This window comes from Hippopotamus amphibius, chromosome 6, assembly GCF_030028045.1.
Source record: "Hippopotamus amphibius kiboko isolate mHipAmp2 chromosome 6, mHipAmp2.hap2, whole genome shotgun sequence".
Classification (NCBI taxonomy): domain Eukaryota; kingdom Metazoa; phylum Chordata; class Mammalia; order Artiodactyla; family Hippopotamidae; genus Hippopotamus; species Hippopotamus amphibius.
In genome coordinates, this window is record NC_080191.1 from 80,371,960 (window position 1) to 80,385,544 (window position 13,585).

Sequence of the window (13,585 nt, forward strand, 5' to 3'; positions counted from 1 at the left end):
GTGGTTCTGTGAAGAGCAAACTGGTCCATCAGTTTCATGGATAATTTAGTCATAACTCAGAATTCTTACCTCTTTTTACTGAAACTATAAGCTCTCTGTAGGTATCAAACATGAAAACACAAAACTGGCTACCTTATCTTAAAGAAAAAGGAAAATAATTAATGACAGTGAGTTATAGCAGAGAATATTATATTGATCGTGAAATAGCTACATTCTTTATTTCCAGTTGCCTGGATTCTGGTGGTTATGAGGTAGCCCTAGGTATTCCTTTCCTTGACACACCTGCACCTGACCTGTCTTTCTTATGCAGTTGGAAAAGGGGAGCCAAAACACTGGGTTTTGGAAGAAAAGCTGCTAAAATTGTAAATTTATTTTTATGGCTCATTTTTAATAAATTTCTGAGATATAGCATAAATAAAGGCCAACATGGGCTGCAGTCTTTTGTCCATTTACAAGTGAGGGATAGAGAGAAGAAGCAGAGAAGGTCAGCTTAGAATGAAAATGTGCCTCTGATTAAGTCCTGGCCTCACAGAAGGTGAGGGAAATGCCAAAAGCCACGGTTATCTGCCAGCTATCTAAAAAGGCGGATCCAGTGAGAACCACCAACTTCTTTTTTGTTTTTCATGCCCTGGGTCAAAGTTAGTTGCCTTGGTTACGCAGGTCCTCTTCCCCACCTGGGACAAAGGGAAAACAAATTCAAGTGTGTCCATGCCCTAGGGGAGCCATGTGAAGGAAAATAGCCTCTCTTTTGGGAACTAGCTCTAGTTCCATGTACCTACTAAGTGGACTTCAGATATGCAGTTAGATTTCCTGAGAGGAAAATCTGTAGTTCAGAGAAGTAACAGCAGCCTTGAGGCCTGCTTTTCACTTTTTGTCAGAATTCTCAGGGTACTTGAATGGTAGGTGGGATGAGAAGGATATTGGGTAGAAATAGGTAATGAAATCTGTTCTACAGCCCTCTCCATTTCCATGCTTGAGGATCCTGCTTACTAAGCAACCCCACAAGCAGGGACAACTAGTCAGAAACCTGACAAAATAGTCTTTATGAGAGGAGGAATGGCAAACCCAGGCACTTCACCTGAACTAATGAGGAGGAAAAAAAAAAAAAACCCTTAGTTCAGTTGTCTTGCTTTGCCAAGTTTTCGTGCAGCCAAATTCTTAATGTTATCTTAAACAGTTTATTTTGTTTAATTATCTAGTTCCATTACAAAGTGCAATGACTTTGCTTTAAAATGCACTTAAATATTACCTTCAAAAGTATTAATTACTATGTTCACAGAAGAGTTTGCTTTCTAGGTTTTATAATATTCATAGAAAATGATGTATGCTTGTTTGAATTTAATTTAGGCTGAAGGAGTAGATAAAAGGGGAAGTTGGCAAAACCCACAAGATAGCATTAAGAAAATGAGGCAGAATAATGCTGCCGATGAAATGCATCTCTTTCAAAGCCCATTAGTACCTTTAATAAGAAGAGAAGGAAAGAAACAACTGCCTGACTGGGGTAGAGAGTGCAACTCACCCACAAAGGCTCCTTGGGCCTGGCCTTTAGGTATTTTTAGACTTTACAGACTCAGAAAAGTGTCTTAGATCTTCATTAAATAAAATTAATGTACACCTATTGCAGGGTAAAAGACAAAATTAGAATTTTTCTTCTGTAACTGAGTGATAATTATCCATTCCATGTGCCTGAAGAATCAGGTTGAAAAACAGTTTATTGGCTTTTCCTTATTTTGAGATAATTCTGAAATCCACTATGATGTTTCAAAGAAAATCACATCTAAGTATTACAAGACTTTTTAACAGAAAATTAACAGTGTAAAGAACATGTTCAACAGCTCACCCTGTCAGTGGTAAAATCTCTGTTTCTGTGTGTGAGCAGACACTTTATCACTCCTAGATTTTTCATACTGGAGCATTTATTTAGAAAATGTGATGTCAGTGGGAAAGGCAATGAATGAGTCTCTTAACAAACAAAATAGAAATAACCTCTTGATTCAGTCTACAATTTAAGTAAATCCAGACATCAAAATAGATACTTAAGAAGGCACCTGAACTCCTTCAATCTAGAAAAATCCTGCTTATTAAATACAGCTGTGAGAGACTGATTGTCTTATTTGCCTGAACAAGTTGACCAAATGTGTTAAATGCTCCAACTGTAAAAAGCAATGTAGCAATGAAAAAGTTCAAAAATAATGAAGTAGATGTCACCTTAAGTTCACTACTTAATTGGGGACAGAGAGCATATGCACATGAAAATAACCTCCAGCATTATTACATCTCTTTACTGACACAGAAACTAAGTACATATGCGCTAATAGGATAATTAAGTGAACTCCTCAAGCTGTTTACTAACTTCCTAATTTCCTCACTTACTAAGAGGGAATGATTTTGTAAGTGACTTTGACATTAAAAACAAACTGGTTCGATAAGAAATTGCTCAACTGGATCTGTTTTTGTTTGTTTCCTTTTTTTTTTCTTTTCAGTAGCCTATTAACACATTTAGGTAAGATTATTCTATTACCTGATTAAGTGTTTGCTGTCTATTGCACTAAAGACACCTATTACTCTGCTCTTGCATTGCAGGTTATGTTGGCTGAAGTATTTATGTAGCTATTCTTACAATCTTGTGGTGAAAATTAACAGCTGCACTTATACTGTCAGCACACACTTATGCAAAAGCAGAGAATCTCTGTTTCCTTCTACTTCTCTGTCCATCAGATACATCTGTGCTGGTGACCTGCTGCAGAATGAGTCCTAAGTAAATTTGTTGCCAAAACTAGGATTTATATTTGGAATCTCATTGACATTAAGTTAAATTTACTCTTCTCTTATCCTTCCTTTACACTAAACTGTAAATAGTCGATGACTAGCTATGGCTGTGTTTCTCAAACTGGATTTGCCAAATCAGGTAATCAGCTAAGTCAAATTTCCATAATCAAATAAACCTGACAAAAACTATTTCCTCCTTTTGGAGAATCATAATGCACATCAGCCTGCTGTAAAGAAATTTGTTTATCTTCACTAGGGCAACATTTTCTGAATATGATTCTTCCTGTGGCATTTTTACTTTGCAAAGCTTCTTTATGCTTGAGAATAAATCTGAGGAATACAGTTAGGGAAAGGCTGAAATCAAGACTAACCCTTCTTTGGGGTAGAAGGTGAACTTTCAAGTCTTGGTCTGTCATGGAGAAGCATGGAGTGCGGGTGAGAGAAGAGAAAGTGGCAGTCAGAGCTTTTCTTTGTCATTAACAAACTGCTCTGCCTAGATGTAGACAAACTACTTTTGTCACTCCATTGTGACCTAGAAAGCACTGGGTAGGCATTACAGAAGGTTCTCTCAAGATACAGAAGTGTTTTTGGTGAACTCTACAGTGAAAAATTGCAAGCATCAAGGAAAGTATTAATTATTCTTTAAACACATCACCATTCTCATTAAAAGTCAACTGCATTGCAAGCATCTGAAAGGGCATGAGTGTGACCAAATGGGAAGGAACTTTGGATTTAAGATGTACAGAACTGTTTGAATACTTATTTGAATACTTTCTAAATCTAAACCTCAATGTGTATGTATAATTGGTAAACAAATAAAAAACTAGTATATAATACGTGGTAAATAAGTGCTAGCTACATGTTTTAGCTTGGAACTTGACTTTCCCTGAGATAGAAGTATCATGAAACTGGAGATTGAAGAAAATGCTACTAAAATTATATAAAACCTTAGTTACAGAATAAAAAAAAAGAGTAGAGTAACAAATGATTCACACAGTTTATAAAAATTGAAAATGATAAAATTTATATTTTTAAAACAGTTTTAGGTTTACAAAAAAAAATTAAAAAGGAAGTATAGAGCTTTCCCATACACTCTGTTTACTGCATAGCCTTCCCATTGTTACCATCACTCATCACAGTGGTACACTTTCACCAAGGATGAACCTTCACTGACACATCATAATCACTCAAAGTCCATGGTTTACATTACATTTCACTCTTGGTGTTGTACTTTCTATAGGTTTGAACAAATGTATAATGACATATATCTATCATATAGAGTATTTTCACTGCTCTGAAAATCCTCTGTGTTCTGCCTGTTCATCCCTCTGCCATCAACATCATGCAGCTACTGTTTTTTTTCTTTTTTCCTATCTCTATAGTTTTGCCTTTTCCTTGTCATGTAGTTGGAATCATACAGTATATCACATTTTCAGATCAGCTTCTTTAACTTGGTAACATGCATTGAAGTTTCCTCTGTGTCTTTTCATGGCTTTGATAGCTCATTTCTTTCTAGTACTGAATAATATTCCATTGTCTGGATGTACCACAGTTTATTCATCCATTTACCTACTAAAGGACATCTTGGTTGCTTCCAAAGCTTGGCACTTATGAGTAAAGCAACTGTAAATATCCATGTACAAGTTTTTGAGTGGACATAAGTTTTCAACTTCTTTGGGTAAATACAAAGGAGCACAATTGCTTCATCATGTGGTTAAGAGTATGTTTGGTTTTATAAGAAATGTCAAACTGTCTTCCAAAGTGGCCCCAATATTTTGCATTCCCACCAGCAGTGTATGAGAATTCCCATTGCTCCACAACCTCACCAGAATTTGGTGATGTCAGTGTTCTAGAATTTGGCCATTCTAAGAGGAGTGCAGTTGTATCTCATTGATGCTTTAATTTGCATTTTCCCAATGATATATGTTGTGGATTATTTATTTATCATCTGTATATCTTCTTTAGTGAAGTGTCTTTTAAAATCTGTGGCTCATTTTTTAAATGGGCTGTTTGTTTTCTTAATGTTGAATAATCTTTTAAATTAAACCTGAAATACCAGTGTGGCTACTATAGCATTGGCTATGAAATGTTATAACAGTACTGCTCTTACTAACAGACTACAAAATATTCTACACTGCTAGTATTTCAGTGATCTTTAATGGGATGATCTGTTTTAAAATATGTTGTCATGTGATTTTTCATATGAAATAAGTTTATGATGCTTTGTCCATTGTCAAGGCTACCGAATGACAATAATAATTGAGAAGCTGGCAATTCAAGAAAATGTGCTCAGTTTATAGTGAAAGCTACAGTCATGTGAACAAAAACACTCTGTGTGTGTGTGTGTGTGTGTGTGTGTGTGTGTGTGTGTGAAATGTAAAGCAGGCATCCAGCACTGTAGAGAAGTCCATTGATGTGAACTTATTTACTGAAAGTTTGAGCACTGAATCAAAAATGCTCTCCAAATAATAGTAAGGCTATGAAACTGGCAAATGCACAATGTTCTTATTTCTGAATGAGGGTTTTTTTTTTTTGACATGAAATCTTAAGCTAATTTTTTTTCTGAGTATACATAGATCTATAAACTGAGACATCTACCTATTTCAGTCGATTCCAGTGCACAAGTAATAACCATATAATAATTATTAAGAAAATCATTTTACAAAAATCTCAGCATTTTAACTTACAGGTTATGTTAAAATATATCTGGGAACCCATTTAAACTTAAGAAAATTATACTCAGCTAGGTTTTTGAGGCAGTGAAAATTTAGTTCCCATTTCACTCAGATGAAGCCTCAGGCTCAAATAATTGGGAGTTAACAAAGAAACATATAAGCAGGAAATTTGTGTGGAGGGCAGTTAGGGACAATGTCTCCCAGTATCTCATAGGGAAGGGATAGTTTACAGATTTCTATTTAGGTGTGATGCTTTCGATCCACACTGCCTCGTCTATACTAATTTTTGTGAAATTCACAAATGAACAATGTTTCTGCTGAATGAAAAAAAATCTGTTGACCACATTAAGAGCTATGGTAAAGTTAATGAAGCCACCTGGTTTAGGATAAGTCAAATGATGTGCTGTTCTCCACAACAGGTCAATGAAAGAATCAGAATATTGATAACAGAAGGAACTTTACATGAATCCCTTCATTTTACATATAAGAAAAGAAGATCATAGATGAGAAAGTAGTGACAGTGCTAAGATTAGAACTTTCATCTCTTGGTCTCTAAACTCTTTTCTTGAAAAAGGAAATCAAAACTTTCAATATTTAACCCAATCTTAACTTTTCACTTATTTATGATTCCTCTTCATAAAACATTAATTACAAATATTCTACTCATTTGTAATTTACTTGCACATTCATTTTGTAGGCCTTCTTTTCTGAGGTACTTAAGTTGTTGCTTTTAACTTCTGAGATATATGAGACCTTTTTATAATAATGGATAAAGAAGATGTGGTTTATATATGCAGTGAAATATTAGTCATAAAAATGAGTGAACTCTTGCCATTTACAACAACATGGATGGACCTAGAGGGTAATCTGCCGAGTGAAATGTCAGACAGAGGAAGAAAAATACTGTATGATTTCACTTGTATTTGGAATCTAAAAAATAAGACAAATTAATAAACATAACAACAGAGTCAGTTGCACAAAACAAGCTGGTTGTTGTCAGAGGGAAGGGGAGTCGGGGATGAGAGATAGTTGAGGGAGATTGAGAGGTACAAACTAAAAAAAAAAGAAAAGAGAGAGAGAGAAAGAGACCTTTACTATAGTTAATATATTTAAGATATCTTAAATGCATTTTTATATTTACATAAACAATTCCAGAACCTCCAATTGCCAGTATTTCAAATGAAATACTGGATTTGGATTAGCCAGAACTATTTAGACTAGATTATTTAGAAAATAGGTACGTTATCTTCTCCTTTTACCATCATCTTTATTCTTTTACTGTGTCCATATTGTGAAAATATTGGGGGCTCCTTGAAGGAAGTATGAGTTCTATACTTTTGTCAGTCCCACAAACTGCCTAGCAAATGCCTCAGATATAGTAAAAAAGTAATGAAAATTTCTTAGTTGATTGACTGACTCATAACTTTAAGTATATACGCAAAACTTATTTTTCTTCTCTTATTCTAACATACTTAAGCATTGGTGCTTTCTTTATTACCCATAAAGATATAAATTCTGTAACAACAATGGTTTTTATAAAACACACATATATACACACACACATGCATTTTAAACTTAAAGTCAGAAACAAACAAGCAAACAAAAGGCATACGTGATTTTATTACTATTTTGCAGGATAAGAAAAGATTAAAAATAACGACAAAAAATTAAGTAGCTATAACATGCCCATGTACCCATGATAGAGAAATTCCCAACTACATTATTGCCATCTAAAGGAAAAAAAAAAAAAAAAGTATCTTGGGAACCCAGGTGCAAGTGGTTTGACTGAGATTTCTTAGAAATTTAAGATGACTTCCATACCTTTTCCAAATCATTCTACAGTGTTGTTATTTTTTTTTTCTTTTTCACAGCTATTTTTGAGATAGTGCAGCTGCAGCTGTAAGCATAACAATAGTTCAGCTTACTGGCATCTATTTCCTGATTTAGAATCAACAGGGAAATAATTGTCAAGACTTGAAATGGAAAGCATACAATAGTTGTACATTTAAAACTCAATATGAACCTATTTAATTAGTTTTTCAAAAAAAGCAATACTTGAACAATTTCTCTTTGGGACTAGCTAAATTCAAATTTAAAGATTTGGTAGACCAATTTATGTAGAATATTTTTATTCTTTTATCTTTTTAGTAAAATGTCTGACATAAGAAAAGAGTTAAAAAGACTTCTCTGTGGCATTTTTATACTTATGTAACTTAGCTATTATAAATGGTCAATACAAATAAATGATAAAAGTTTGAAAAGAAAACAAATACATTTTTCCTAAAAAAGTGCTAATTATTTATATTCTGTTTGAAAGTCATGTAGTTAATTTCCTTATTAACTATGCTAATAAATATGTCATTGAAAACAATGAAACAAAAACTCAAGATTTTACTTTGAATACTTCTCTGAGAATAAGCCCTCTGATATTTTAGAAAGTGATGGAGAAAAAGGGCTACATGATGCCAAACAAAATTTTGGAAAGAAAAAAACACAATGAGTGGATTACTTTAAACTATTGAAAAAGTGGATTTATTTGAGTTGAGTACTGTGTACTCAAACTAATATGTCAACTAAAATAATACTTTTTTTCTAATTTTAAGTTATAGATTTATATGCCTATCATATAGGTTTTACTTATGTTTATAGTAAACAATTAACATAAATGCTTACTGTATGTTATACACTGTGCTTAGTTGTTCACATAGATTATCTTAATTTTCACAATTTTTCTTTATGTATTATTTTCTGTATTTTACAAATGAGAAAAAGGTAGCTTATAGAAATTAATACAACTCATATGTAATAGAACCAGAATTCTAACCATGTTTTTCCATGTTTTCACAAATATAGCCTAGAGTTAAATTAGCTTGAGTAAAAATAGAAGTAAACTTATATTGCCATAATATGCTTTCATATTAAAGCGCAATAGCTTTTTACAAGTATTTTTTGGTATACTTTAAATAGGCCATTTAATTGACTTAGAGTTCATGTTAGTGGATGGTTTACCTTAACAACCCAAGTACTTTTTAGAAGTTTTCTTATTTCTATTTGTTGTTGTTGTTTGTTCTGCCCTTATTTTGAGCAGCACTTGGGGTGCACATTCTCTCTTATCTCTTGGTGTTTAACTTGCTAAAAAACCTGACCATCAAAGTACTAAGCTAAATGTTTAAACAATACAAAAAAAATTTCAGTGTTCTTTAGAACTACTTTTCCAATGTTTTGAAGCAGTAATGCTGTTAATGTAAAAGTCCCTTTGACAGAGTAAATTTCATCCAGTTTTCTCCAACTGTAGCTAAATAGTGACATAAAGAAATCCTTGTTTGTGTATGAATCACTATTCCAAGTAAATTATTCTAAAGTGATTTTATCTCATGAACTCAATATACTATTGAAATCTAAATATACCACACTATTTTCTGTGCTTTGATGAGTAAAGCTAGCTTTGGGGATCTTCCAAAAAATTCTGGAACTAATGAGATCGCTGCTAGACTCATAGTGTAATTATTGACAGATAAATAGGGTTCATTCACTTAATGATTCATTAAACAAATATTCATCAAGTGAAAATTATACTGATCATTGGAATAGACACTAAAGTCTCAGTACCAGCCTTCAAGATGCTCAGTCAACTGTGGGGCAATGGGGATGGTGCACAGACTTTTATAACTGACTGTGATCAATGCCATGGAGAAGTACAGCTAGTATTATTGAGGACCAGGGAAGGAGTTTTAGGGAAGGTGATGGTAAAGCTGAATCTCTGGTAGAATTAATTAGAAGTTCATCAGTAAACAATGAGATGGCCATTTGTGGCAGTAGAAAGCAGAACACAGAATGAAAAATAAAAAAACATAATTAAAATATATACCATGTAGAGAAGTGACAGGGAGGCTGGGAAGGTAGGCATAGTCCTTGTATGTCCTGCTAAAAAGTGGATTTTGTCCTAAGATTACAGGGAGTGACTGAAGGAGCTATGTAATGTAACTAATGTAAAAAGATGTTTTAGAAAGATCATTGTCAAGAATGTGCAGAATGAATTGAAGGAAAATTAAAAAGGAACAAGAAAAATGAGATCTTGAAGTAAAACATATTTAGTGGGAGTGGAGAGGAAGGCTATGTTATTAATGTGTGGAAATGGCTAGAATTGCTGAACAATTGGATGTGAGGGATATAGAGATGCAGGGACCTAGGTTGACTTCTGGGTTTCTAGTTTTGGTAGCTGGATAGAGAAGAAAAGATGGAACATGTTTGAAGGGTACAGGCAGTGATTTAAAATGTAGACAAATTCATTGTATAATGGCCAGGGACTTTCCAAGGGAGATCCAAAGGGTGATACACAACAGATAGTTGAAAAAAAAGTGACTACTTCAAAAAGGAAATTTTAAAAGAAAAATTCTGTAGATAAGTAGAAATGGTAAGAATTTGTTTTGTTTGTTTTTTTGTTTGATTTAATCCATGTAGAAAAGATTACCGTTAATTTAAGAATACAATATTTTCAATCTTAAATTGTTTGACCCAATATTTTTATTATGTTTCTACAGTTATTAGGAAACCTGAAGTTGACTACTGATCAGGTAGTATATAGTTCTGTATAGGATTAAGCTATCTCAGATGGTAGATAATAAAGTAGTACTCTGTGCTTGCTGTTGGAATAAAAACCTACTCCTAAAGAAATTTAAATAGTATATTGAGAATAACGTAAAGAAATGAGTTAGTAATATGATTGCCAGATCTAATGTCATTAGATTCAGTAACTCTTGAGACTATCTCAATGACAAAGTCACTTTATTAAATCTTCTAATATTCCTTGGAGCAGGAGAGATTTTTGCCATAACACGTAGAATCCAATTTGAGAGTAATACATTTATCTGGCGAAAGTCTGACTCAATATTTAGAGTAATTTCCTAACTACCTTGTGGTTCATCATTATGAGATCCATGTACCACACATCTCAGTGAGGTGTGTTTACTAGAATATTAAACTCAGTTCAAATCCATCACCTCTCTTTCATCAGTTCAGTAATATGATCTCCGTATGAGGATAGCACATTATATAATTCTTTATTTGATTAATATAAATTTATCACTTATTGAAAAATATATGTAAAAAATGCAGCCTCAAAAATAAACAATTAAATTTTTAATCCTACAGAAGTTATTGAACAATTCCTCTGAAAATATTTTAACAAAATTGACTTGAAATTCTTTATAGATATCTTTACCCTGTGCAGTAGCACTGGTATATAATAAGGCAAATAAAGAGTTAATAAAACCAAATAAAAGTTACTGAGAATGTGATCTTAAATCACAGGTTACTCTTTGAAAATCAGCTTTGCACAGTCTCCAACAAACTACAAAGTTTATGCAAACTAAGAACACTCCAAATTCAACATTAATCAAATTATTCTGTAATTAATGTTATCAGCCTTGCCAGAGTGTAACTTGTTAACCTTACTTTCAGGATTTATATTTTCATTCTGCAGCGACTCAGATTACAGCCTTTTGAATTATATTTTATTTTACTATATAACTTAATCCCTGATATTTAGATTATCAGTAATTTTGAGAAGTTTAAAAGGCCATTTCCTCATATTTTATTATGGGAAATTCAGTAAGTCTTCTTTCTCAAACTGATATTTTCAGTTTGTTTATAGATATTGTTGTTAATGGGAGACTGAATATTTGGTTCCCCAAATGCAATTTTATACAAGTGTCCATGGACACTTTATTTCATTTTATTTATTTATTTATTATTTTGGGTTTGTTTTTTTGGGGGAGGGGGCATGGACACTTTAAAATGAGAGAAATGGTTATGTATATATTCTTTCTATATGGAAGGATGTCCTTCCTCAAATGCAATTGTGGCCTCATTTAATATACCCTAGAAGTAAAAATTACTCTTTTATAACTGTATTATTTGTATTCTAGATAGCCTGGTGTGTTTGATTATAATAATTGACTACATTTTGAAACATTTTTTAAGTGAAAGTGTTTAATTACATTGTATAATCATTTTGTAACTAGTTAAAATTTATTCTAATAGAAGGCTTAAAATGTTCATAGATATTAAAAAACAAGTATATGTTCAAATCTTGTGATACATGACTTGTAAACTCAATTGTGTTTGCACCTGGGAAGATGATAGCTCTTGTAAGTAGATGTCATTATCTTGGTTGCTTTCTTCTTTTGTTTAAAAAAAAGGGAGGGGTGCTGGGGGACAAAGAAACTGTAGTTTTGCATGTGCAAAACAGAGATGGTGGCAGAAAAAATCCTAGGAAGAAGGGCAGCTTTATTAGACATTGCCATGGGAAGCTAAATAGTACCGATGAAGAAATCAGTGCTTTTGCTGTCATGAACAGATTTACAAGGCTGTGCTAGATTTGATCTGTTATTAATTCAAAGTAGTAAGAAAGTACTATAAGTAAACTTACAAACAAACCTGCTGGTAAATAAACCAGACCCTCTCCGCAAGATTAAAATGATTTTTTGGTTCAACAGAAGACTACATTATACATACATTCATAGTTTCAAAACACATTCTGCTATCAATTATGATCCAGTAAAAAACATCAGCTTATGGTTTGGATGATTACTTGGCATCAGATTATGATGAAAATCTTAGAAAAAGAGATCTGTTAAATAACACTTTCTATTGCATTAAAAACTTAAACACAAATATAAGGTTAGACAGCCAATAATAAGCACCATTTTTTGTAAATGTTTCTCTCATTCATTTTTGCTATTTTCTTATTGAATTAATTTTAAAATTGATATTATATCTGACTTCCCATGTCCACCTGTTAATGGAATAAGAAAAAGAACAGAAATATTAAATAGAACTTAAAAAATATCGGCAACCACCTTAATGACGGTTAAAAACAAATCAGCCCCAACTCATCTTCTCATTTAGTGGCTTAAAACAAATAGGCATGACTTAGCATCATAGAAAAAAAAGAGACCAAATACATTTGTAGTTTCCTTAGTAATACTTACAACTAAGAATAAAATATATTGTGATTTTTATCTGTGTAATTTTTATGGAAATTCCATACAATTCCCCAAGTTCTGTACAGTTCCCCAGATTCTCACCCTGAGTGTCATTGCCATCTGTGTAATCTATGAGTTCTCAAACCTTTATTCACCTCCCTAGCTTGCTCTTTGACTTAAGCATCATGTGAGCCCCTGGAAATTGGCACACCTTTATCCAAATCTATTTTTTTTTCTTTGAAGACCAAAGAATGCTGGACTTCCAATGACTCATTTTGACTCCAGCTCTGAATATAAAGCCATGAAACTTAGGCAGATCACAACTTGATGCCTATCATCTCTTGGGCCTTTTAACTTCAGCTGTCCAATTGTTTCACTTTATTTTGGCAGTAGCATAAGAGTAAGGCTCTGACAAAAGCATCGATTTCTAGGCAATTGACCCGCATCTTCCCACTTTGAGGTTGTTTCACATTTGGACTTGTGTCCTTGCACTGTCCTTCTCAACAGGCTACATGTCCTGCCTTTATATTTGCTTTTGTTCTCCCATTTGATGATTTTTTGGAAACCCTCTTGGATTTCTGAGATTTGGATTCTCTCAGGCTTTTGATTTTCTGGTTTTGGCATCTTCTGCTATCTGTAATGACAAACCCCCATCTTAAGTACTAGCTCATGCGAGCCCCAACTAGCATCTTAGTCCTAATCTTTTTTTGTCCTTCCTTGGGGTTTAACCTTTATTATACGTAAAGTTTGTGTGTTAATGTAGAAAAATCTAATTCTGAACTTACATGCTACTGTTATTGTTCTTTCTATGTAGTCAGAACTATTTCTGCTGGCTTCTGTCATGGTGCTCTGAGGGATCTTCTTGCTATAATATAACTAGACACCTGAAGAGCACACTCTTTAAGGCAATGAGATAGAAAAAGTTTGCATGAACACGATGCTGCATAAAAATGGGAAAAAATCATTATACTAAGTGCTACATAGAAGACAAAACATGCTCATTAAATGAATACATGGAACGATTCTCAACATAATTATTAATTGGGGAAATGCAAATTTAAACCACAGTGAATACCATTTTTATATCCCCTATACTGTCAATAAACAAGGAATTTGATAATATCAAATAGTGGAGAAGATGTGGATCAAAGAAAA